The following is a 10,739-nucleotide window of genomic DNA, read 5'->3' on the forward strand; positions in this document are numbered from 1 at the left end:
ATTATTCTATTATATTTGGTCGCAGCAAAAATTCCTTCCTTTGCTACCATCTACACATTAAGGTTGTTCATCCCTGGAAGTTTAAGCAAAATCTGCCATCCGGTTTAAGAGGAGATGCATTCACAAAATTTCTAAATGGTATATAGTGAAAAAATCAACAAATGGCCTAATTCTGTTAAATTTGGTCACAGCAAAAAATCCTCCCTTTACTACCATATACACATTAGGGTTGTTCATCCCTGGAAGTTTAAGCAAAATCTGCCATCCGGTTTAAGAGGAGTTGTGTTAACAAAATTTCTATATGGTATATAGTGAAAAAATCAACAAAGGGCCATAATTCTATTAAATTTGGTCGCAGCAAAAATTCCTTCCTTTACTACCATCTACACATTACGGTTGTTCATCCTTGAAAGTTTAAGCAAAATCTGCCATCCAGTTTAAGAGGAGTTGTGTTCACAAAATTTCTATAAAGTATATAGTGAAAAGTCAATAAAGGGCCATATTTTTGTTTCATTTGGTCGCAGCAAAAATTCCTTCCTTTACTATCATCTACACATTAAGGTTTTTCATCCCTGGAAGTTTAAGCAAAATCTGCCATCCGGTTTAAGAGGAGTTGCGTTCACAAAATTTTAACATGGTATATAGTGAAAAATCAACAAAGGGCCATAATTCTGTTAAATTTGGTCGCAGCAAAAATTCCTTCCTTTACTACCATCTACACAATAAGGTTGTTCATCCCTAGAAGTTTAAGCAAAATCTGCCATTCGGTTTAAGAGGAGTTGCGTTCACAAGATTTCGGGACGTACGGACGGACGAACAGACGTACGGATGGACGGACGGACGGACAAGTGCAACGCTATATGCTCCCAATCTGTGAGGGCATAAAAATAAAAACATTTTTGGGGGCATAATGGGCCTTCTTTTAAAGCTGCACACCTTAATACCAGCAAACAAACTGTTTAAGAAATAACTCTTCAGAAAAAATGAACAAAGATTTATTTTGCTTTGACCAGACGCTTCAATCTTTGTCGCAACAGACAAACATTTCAGATTTTCAGACATTACCTTGTGAATTTATGCATTAGGTTCGACTTTTTCACAAAAATATGCAATTTAATTATTGAACATCGAGCACATACCAAGAACATGGAGAAAAAAAAATTGAGTTGTGCTTCGGATATTCAACTGTAATAGAGAACGATTTTCAATGCTGACTGACTGTTCACATAATTTGGCGGCGTCTTTGATGTGCAGCATCAACATTTAACTTGTATAATGTATAAAACATTCATATCACTTGTATCACTTTGTGTTTCACTTGCAAAAGACAGCAGACACACGGGTTGAACCATCAAATTTAAAACAACGACAACAATGTTATCATTACTCTTTAAAAAAAAGCAGAAAATAGAATTCGGGAATAAAAAACAAATAATTACCTTACTCAAATAGGGGCCTTTCATTAAATTCTTAAAGTTTTCCTTATTATTCTAGAAATTTTTCTTAACTGAAAATGGTTCTTTATTCTGGTTATTTTTAACCCTTTTTCCCTATTGGTACTTGCACCGGCCCAGGCTATTTTTATCGTCTGCCAAATTTTTATTTGTCATTGGAAAACCCATAACTTCAAATGGACTGTTTTTAAATTCTATGCGGGCAGATCCCTTACCCAAATTTAGTGGTTTAAAGTTCTGGGCTCGACGGTACAAAGATAAATTTTTGTTTTTTGGGGAAAAAGGGCAAAACAGCTCATAAATTTTTTAAACACGGGGGGGACTCGATAGAACCCCCAATTTCTCTTCCCAATTAAATAGCGTGGGGAAACTCTGCACATGAAACTATTCATGAATTCAAAGTCGCTGTTCATAAAAGTGAGGGAAAGGGGGTGGGGTGAAAATGATTTAAAGTCAATAAATTCATTCAACCAATCGGTAACGGACGCCCTTTATTATACCTTAAACTTGCAAAAGTTTTATCAAATTTGAATAATGAAGAAACATGTTCGATACCAGTGTATGTGTATATGTTTTTACTTAGCCAAAGCAATTCATGACTGAATAACGACAACAATGGTAACTGCTTCTGTGTTAAAAAAAGAATTTTTTTTTTTTTTATCAAACCCGAACAAGAAACAATTTTCACAATGCCGTACTGTTTCAGAACCAAATGAATACACGTCTCATTCAAGAGCTATAAACAAGCCTTAAAGCTGCATGCCTCCAGATGAATAAAAATATCTCAAGAAAAACAAACTTAAGACTAGAAATGTGTCCATAGGACACGGGTGCCCCCACTGCGCCACTGTTCTTTCAATCTTTTTACTAAGTCAAAGGAAATAACTCTACAAATACTGGATAAATCCACAAGCGAAACCCCGGGTGCAAATCTAAAATATGCTGAGCAACCTGCCCATAAGGTTTAATGACTATGTCAAATCCTTTTAGAGAAACCTGCGACTTAAGTTGAAAATTGCAAAAAATTTCTAAGTGAAGGGCAATAACTCTGAAAATACTAAATAAATCCAGACGAAAATACCTGGTACACAACTGCACATGCTGATCAATATTCCTGTAAAGTTACATGACTGTAGGTCAAATACTTTTTGAGTTACGTGTGACACATGTTGAAAATTGCCATATTTTACTAACTCAAGGGCAATAACTCTGAAAATACTAAAAATATCCAGATGAAAATACCCAGGTGCACAACTACACATGCTGATCAACATTCCTGTAAAGTTTCATGACTCTAGGTCAAATACTTTTTGAGTTACGTGCGACACATGTTGAAAATTGCCATATTTTACTAACTCAAGGGCAATAACTCTGAAAATATTAATAATATCCAAAAGAAGATACCCAGGTGCACAAGTACACATGCTGATCAACATTCCTGTAAAGTTTCATGACTCTAGGTCAAATACTTTTTGAGTTACGTGCGACACAAGTTGAAAATTGCACAAATTTAACTAAGTCAAAGGCAATAACTCTGAAAATACTAAAAATATCCAGACGAAAATACCCAGGTGCACAACTACACATGCTGATCAACATTCCTGTAAAGTTTCATGACTCTAGGTCAAATACTTTTTGAGTTACATGCGACACAAGTTGAAAATTGCAAAATTTTCTAAGTCAAGGGCAATAACTCTGAAAATGCCAAAAAATATCCAGACGAAAATACCCAGGTGCACAACTACACATGCTGATCAACATTCCTGTAAAGTTTCATGACTCTAGGTCAAATACTTTTTGAGTTACATGCGACACAAGTTGAAAATTGCAAAATTTTCTAAGTCAAGGGCAATAACTCTGAAAATGCCAAAAAATATCCAGACGAAAATACCCAGGTGCACAACTACACATGCTGATCAACATTCCTGTAAAGTTTCATGACTCTAGGTCAAATACTTTTTGAGTTACGTGCGACACAAGTTGAAAATTGCCATATTTTACTAAATCAAGGGCAATAACTCTAAAAATACTAAAAATATCCATACGAAAATACCCAGGTGCACAACTACCCATGCTGATCAACATTCCTGTAAAGTTTCATGACTGTAGGTCAAATACTTTTTGAGTTACGTGCGACACAAGTTGAAAATTGCAAAATTTTACTAAGTCAAGGGCAATAACTCTGAAAATACTAAAAATATCCAGACGAAAATACCCAGGTGCACAACTACACATGCTGATCAACATTCCTGTAAAGTTTCATGACTCTCAGTCAAATACTTTTTGAGTTACGTGCGACACAAAAGTGAACGGACGGAAGGACGGACGGACGGGCGGACGGACAAGGGTAAATCTAAATGCCCGCCACTAACGTGGGGGCACAAAAAATGTACTCAGATTTTAAGAGAAGTAAAAAGATTTAAGATTCAAACAATTATTTATGTGCTAAATGTCTTTAACGACCGAAGACGTAGTTCTTATTACCATATTTCTACTGCGTGACTAACGCAATGGCTATTAGTGTATATTTTGGCCTTTTTTGGTAATGCAAATATATTTTATGTTTGTAATGTGTAAATTTCTTTCCTTGTTCACTGCACTATATTTTTCTTTTTTTTTTTCGATACATTTTCAAAATTTACACGAAGAATGGGCATGAATCTGGAGGCATGCTGCTTTAACCTGCGGAAATTATTAAATGGACTTTTCAATATTTTATTTAAGGAACAGTCCATTATAAATTATTATAACTAATTATCACATGAAAATGAAAATTGGAAGTTAGCAAACAGTAAAGAGGCTGGTCAAACTGCACAAATGTGCAGGCTGGCCGGGCTCTATTCTGGAGGCAAAGACTAATGACTTTCGCTTTCAGCAGGCTAAGAAACAAATCTATACATATATTCATAAAATATACTTTTACCTCATCATAATCAGTAGGTTCCAGTTCTGTGATAAGGATGTAACATGCCAAGATCAGTTTGCCGGTGCTCATTTCATATCTTTCGTTCTTTCTTAATTTCAAATCCTGAAACTGAAATATAGGTTAATTTTTTTTATCTATTTATAGATTGAAAATTAAGATGTTATCGGAGTGTCACAATCAAAGTCACCAGATCATTACAAAATACACATTATGCATTAGAAATAATTATGATGTTTTATAGTATAATTATAATATCTCTCTTCCTTCGGCACAATCACTTAAGTAGTGCCGATATCTTTTACCTATTCGTGAATTTGGTTATACAGTATATATATTTTGGTATATATTAATACTTAAATCGGAAAGAACAGTTCTTTATATCATGTTCAGTTCATTTTTTTTCTAGAAAAGCAACAATAATTACAAAAAGTCATGGTCCATCTGAAATTAACATGCTTTTAAAATACAAACATTGTACCAAATTTAAAGTTGTAATTATTAATGAACTGTAATCAGTACTTTCTGATTATTTTGTGTTGTACAATATGTTGATTAACTATCAGCCTTCTAGTGCCCGCATAATATACATGTACCCGTGCCACCAGTGCCGACCAAAACCAGTCGGCATATACTTGACATCGGCTCATGATCTGCACTATTCGATATTAAGTCAGTACATATTTTGAAATTTTCCCTTAAAATGAGTAATGGTTTTGTCCAGATTTGAAGATGGGCAAGTCCATTTAAAATAGTTTGCAGGGTCAAAGGTGTTATAAGCGACTCACAAACCCTTATCTATAAAATGAATTGTTCTATGTTTAGCTAAATTTTGTATTTCTTCAAAATATCTTTACTTACCTCGACCCTCATTTCATATACTGAACGTCAGGGGAAGTAACTGAGATCACAACATCGAGTAGCAGACACACCGGAAGTCGCAATTTTCCACTTTAACATTTATTGTCGGCTGCTACCTGTGGATACACTATGGTAACAAATGTTACATTTTTTAGCATTTTAAAAATAATTGTAAGTTATTTGTTTAAATTACTGAAATGTTCTTAATGACCCATAACTCAGCATTATTATGCTCATTTGATAAGAATATATAGTAAACTTAAATTATTATTTTAAACTTGGCTGCTTTAAATCATGTTGACTAAGTGGCATACATGTAATTATATAAATCAAAATCTAGTTTAAAGTTAAAGGTGTTTAGATTATGTTCCCCGTTACACAATCATAATGAATTCTGAGGTAGGAAGTTACACAAAATCATATGCAAAACGAAGTGTTTTACGAGAACAGACGACCAAGTGACTAAAATAGCCCTTACTCGTTTTTCAAACAGTTGGGCTAAAAATGGTTCATTATGAAACATTAGACAATAATGATATGTCAACATAATTATTACATTGACACGAAAGTTTATTTTTCAAAAAGTAGACAAGACATACGTTACAAAGTTATGATTTCCTTTTTCAAACCCTAACATGCTGAAAGCGAGTCCAGTATAGAGCTGGGCCAGCCTGTAATTTCGGGCAGTCTGATATGGTGCATGATTGCATCTGCGCGACAACTGTCGTCTGCTAGGATTCTTCCCGCCATTTCCTGCTTTACGTCTGCTAAATGATCAATAAACATTTTTTGCAATAGTATGAATTATATAGTGGTAATATTTAGAAATATACAATTTTATCTAGTTTTGTCTTTCAAAAGTAATCCAGTGATGTTTTCTTACGTCATCTGAAAACAAACGAAAAACCAAAGAACAATAATATTATACTAGTCTAAAATGTCGCACTCTGCATCTAAAACAATCAGTATATATAATTGTTAAAAATGTCGCATTCAACACCCGAATATCATTATTAGAAATGTCACGTTCTAAATCTAAAAGAATCAATGTTATCTTTAATATATTGTCGCATTCTCCACCTATGTATTTATATAATTATCAAAAATATCACATTACTATTAAATATCAATATAATTATACAAAATTGGGTATTGTACAGCTAAAAATTCAATATAACTGTAAATGTGTCTCCCATTTCTAATGAAATTGATATAACTATTTGAAATGATGAATAATAATAATTCGACTAGTACATGTACATGTTTAACAAAATCCAAAATCCAAAATTTTCAAATCAATCACAATGTATCAGCAAAGAATCAACTGTCTAATCGACCTCCAATTCCCAAACTATTCAGAAAAAAGGCCAGAATTTTCGACAAAGAAAAACAACCATAACACACAAATGACATCAACAACTCCAACAAAGAAAAAGTAAAACTACCATAACACACATAAACAACTCCCAAAAAGAGGCAAACTAAAACACCGAACCCAAATAAAAAAAAACAATCACACACCAACTCCAAACAAGAGCTGTCGGTAGGACAGCAACGCTCGACTATTCTTAGTGCTTGATAGTAAATACAAAATGCTTGATACAGTTACCTCCTCCAGTTTACAGGTTGGGGTGATGATGGTTAACAAGTGTGCAAAGTTTCAAGCCATGTGTCCATGGACTTTGAAAATATTTGAGGTATTACAGAAACTTTTAGGTAAATTCTAAGTCGAAAAAGGGGCATAATTCTGTCAAAGTGCTTGATAGAGTTACCCCCTCCTGTCTACAGAATGGGGTCATGATGGTGAACAAGTGTCCTAAGTTTCAAAGCGATATATCAATGGACTTGAAAATATTTGACGTATTACAAAAACTTTAACGTAAATTCTAAGTCGAAAAAGGAGCATAATTCTGTCAAAATGCTTGATACAGTTCCCTCCTCCTGTCTACAGGTTGGGGTCATGATGGTGAACAAGTGTGCAAAGTTTCAAAGCCATATGTTAATGGACTTTGAAAATATTTGAACTATTACAAAAACTTTAACATAAGTGGTTACGCCGACGCCGACGCCGACGCTCGGGTGACTCAATTTGCTCTACTTATTCTTATCGAATAGTCGAGCTAAAAATTGAGAAAGAAACCAAAACAACCAAAATCGATATAAACAATGCACACAAAATATCGTCAATATACATAAACATAAAACATAGTTTTCAATTTTGACAAAGAATCTTCATTTCTAAAATAAAATTGTGTTATTCTACGCAGTTTCACTTACTGTCATAAAACCATTTACATGTTTTATATGTATATCAAATTTCTTATAATGTCAAATTTTCCAAATGTAAATTGAATTAAATAAGTATGCTGCTTTAATGTTGCATAATGTGTGCTGTCCTTGTTCCACAAGCATGGCCCGATATAGTATGATTACTTGCAAGTTCATTGTTTCCTTTTGAAATTTCATCTTCTGAAACTGATAAAACTTACTAAGAAAAGTTAAAACTCATTTGTCTAAAAATAACTAGTTTCTAAAAAAAGCTCGTTTCTATAAATAACTAAATTTACCTGATGAACGTCATTTCATCATCATTGTAACACCCATGGACGTCCTCATCAAAACAACATTGTCATCAACATGGCCATCATTTTTACATATCACACGTCAATCATCCGTGTCAATACTTTGTTAGACCTCATATGCCAACTATCAATTATTCATATCTGTATTTTGTTTTATATCATAAGCCAATTATCATAATGGTCAAAAATAACTATGATCGAAACGTCACATGAAAAAATAAAAGTTTAACATGTATAATCCTTATGATTAATGCTAATTTATAATTAAAGTCCTTATTCATGGAAAATTTAACTTTGTGTCAAACAAATTGTACCTACGAAAAATATTTGATAATTTACATTCAAATTTATGTGATACAATAACATTTCCCGGATTTTCTGTGAAATATTTACATTTTTTCCTTAAAAAAACAGTAACGCTTTCCCGATTTTCATGTGTAATAATTCGGGTATATAGTTTTTGTAAATAAAATATAAAATAACTTACATTTTTGATTGATTCTAAGATCTTCGACGTCCTAAAATAAAAGAAACAATTCCAAACCTGCCATACTTTTGTTTCCGTCACGTCCCTCTCACAAACTTCACGCAAATGTAGCTAACAGTAAAGTGCATGGAAAATCACTCGACCATGAATCTTGAGCGCTCGGGGACAATCTTGTATGTTTAACCACTGATTGATTCTCACCCAAACAAATCCGTTAAAGACGCCAGCAAAACATTTTCCGATCTCTTTTCAGTCACACGATTTAATTTGCTATGTATTTATATGAAACTATTGTTCCCCGCCTGGATATTCGGAAAGACCAAAAAGTTAACGTGGCTCGCACACCATCATGTGAATGCGCAAAACAGTTTTTATTCGTCATTCGGCCATTAAGACGCAAGAACAATTGGAAGTGGTATCAAGATGAAATATTGAAAGAAGCTGGGACCCTAACGTTAAAAAACGGTTTATAATATATAAGTTTGTTAAGGTATTTAATAAAAGGAGCTCCATTGTGGTCCTAAAACCTAAACACATAAAAAATACATTCTTACATACAAGATAAACTGTAGGACAAATATACAAAAGATGTTAAAAATATATAGGGGATATTCAAGTTTTTTCTGTCAATACACGATTTATTTTCATCAAATGGTATGAGAATAAATATTTGATGAGTGGGGTAGCTACGAGTGAATTGTGATAATTTTCATGCCACAAGATGAAAATTAATCATGTATTTAGATGTGTGAAGTGGCGGCCCAGCGGCATGGCGGCGTGAAGTTGGCGGCCCAGCGGCCTGGCGGCCGAAAAATTTTATGTTGTTGAAATGTTATTTTAACACTAAAACGGCATTAAATGAAGTTTTAAAGATAATTTTTGTTATTTAAAGGATATATAAAAAGAAAAACTTTTTTATTTTCTCATTTTTGTGAAGTTGGCGGCCTGCCAGCCCAGCGGCCTGACGGCACTAAAACGGCATTTAATGAAGTTTTAAAGATATTTAAGTTATTAAGTTGGCGGCCCAGCGGCCTGGCGGCCAAAATTTTAATGTTGTAGAAATCTTATTTTAACACTAAACGGCATTAAATGAAGTTTTAAAGATAATTATTGTTATTTAAAGGATATATCAAAAGAAAAAATCACTTTCAGAGAACTTTCTTATTGTGTCATTTTTGTGAAGTTGGCGGCCCAGCGGCCTGGCGGTCAAACATTTTAATGTTGTAGAAATGTTATTTTAACAATAAAGCGGCATTTAATGAAGTTTTAAAGATAATTATTGTTATTTAAAGGATATATCAAAAGTAAAAAGCACTTTCAGAGAACTTTTTTATTTTGTCATTTTTGTGAAGTTGGCGGCCCAGCAGCCTGGCGGCCAAAAATTTTAATGTTGTAGAAAAGTTATTTTAACACTAAAAACTGCATTTAATGAAGTTTTAAAGATAATTATTGTTATTTAAAGGATATATCAAAAGAAAAAAATCACTTTCAGAGAATTTTTTTATTTGTTCATTTTTGTGAAGTTGGCGGCCCAGCGGCCTGGCGGCCAAAAATTTTAATGTTGTAAAAATGTTATTTTAACAATAAAACGGCATTTAATGAAGTTTTAAAGATAAGTATTGTTATTTAAAGAATATATCAAAAGAAAAAAGCACTTTCAGAGAACTTTTTTATTTTCTCATTTTTGTGAAGTTGGCACCCAGCGGCCTGGCGGCCAAAAATTTTAATGTTGTAGAAATCTTATTTTAACAATAAAACGGCATTTAATGAAGTTTTAAAGATAATTATTGTTTTTTAAAGGATATATCAAAATAAAAAAGCACTTTCAGAGAACTTTTTTATTTTGTCATTTTTGTGAAGTTGGCGGACCAGCGGCCTGGCTGCCTGGCGGCCATAATTTTAATGTTGTAGAAATGTTATTTTAACACTAAAACGGCATTTAATGAAGTTTTAAAGACAATTCTTGTTATCTAAAGGATAAATAAAAAGAAAAAATCACTTTGAGATCACATTTTTTTCTTTCTTTTATATTTTTTTCTGAAGTTGGTGACCTTTTCAAAATTTTACAGTTATTGAAATTATAGGTAATCATCCTAAACTGACTTTCCAAATAACTTTTGCTTACACATTTATTAACAATAACTTATGATTATAGCATGGGGTTATGGTCATACCCTAAATGATTTCCTCCTTGTTATTGGATGAAACTGAAAGGTTGAATGGTCGGGATTCCGATTGCTAGCTCAAGAGTAAATTAGTCGTTATTTACGGAATACCGTTAGGGCCATCGCCTATGAATGTGTTGATCTGAAACGCGATAGTCGATAGTACGATGGTGAAAACGCGAAATCACGAAACTACGATGGTGAAAACGCGAAATTACGATGATGAAAACGCGATAGTACGATGATGAAAACGCGACAGTACGATAC

At 33.3% G+C, this 10,739-nt stretch overlaps 1 long non-coding RNA gene across 2 annotated transcripts; it reads right to left on the reverse strand.

The window, feature by feature from the left end:
- Nucleotides 1-4,113: 4,113 nt before the first annotated feature.
- On the reverse strand, nt 4,114-8,110 carry LOC132715336 (uncharacterized). 2 transcript variants are annotated; one of them, XR_009623671.1, is made up of 4 exons: nt 7,806-8,110; nt 5,838-6,005; nt 5,239-5,354; nt 4,114-4,488 (listed from the first exon to the last, which is right to left on the reverse strand). It is a non-coding gene; the product is annotated as an uncharacterized LOC132715336 (long non-coding RNA). The 2 variants fall into 2 exon arrangements; XR_009623670.1 differs by lacking the exon at nt 7,806-8,110 and having other exon boundaries at nt 5,838-6,619.
- Between the last annotated feature and the right edge of the window lie 2,629 nt (nt 8,111-10,739).

This window comes from Ruditapes philippinarum, unplaced genomic scaffold (assembly GCF_026571515.1).
Source record: "Ruditapes philippinarum isolate M1 unplaced genomic scaffold, ASM2657151v2 ctg4104_1_1_1_1, whole genome shotgun sequence".
Lineage (NCBI taxonomy): Eukaryota > Metazoa > Mollusca > Bivalvia > Venerida > Veneridae > Ruditapes > Ruditapes philippinarum.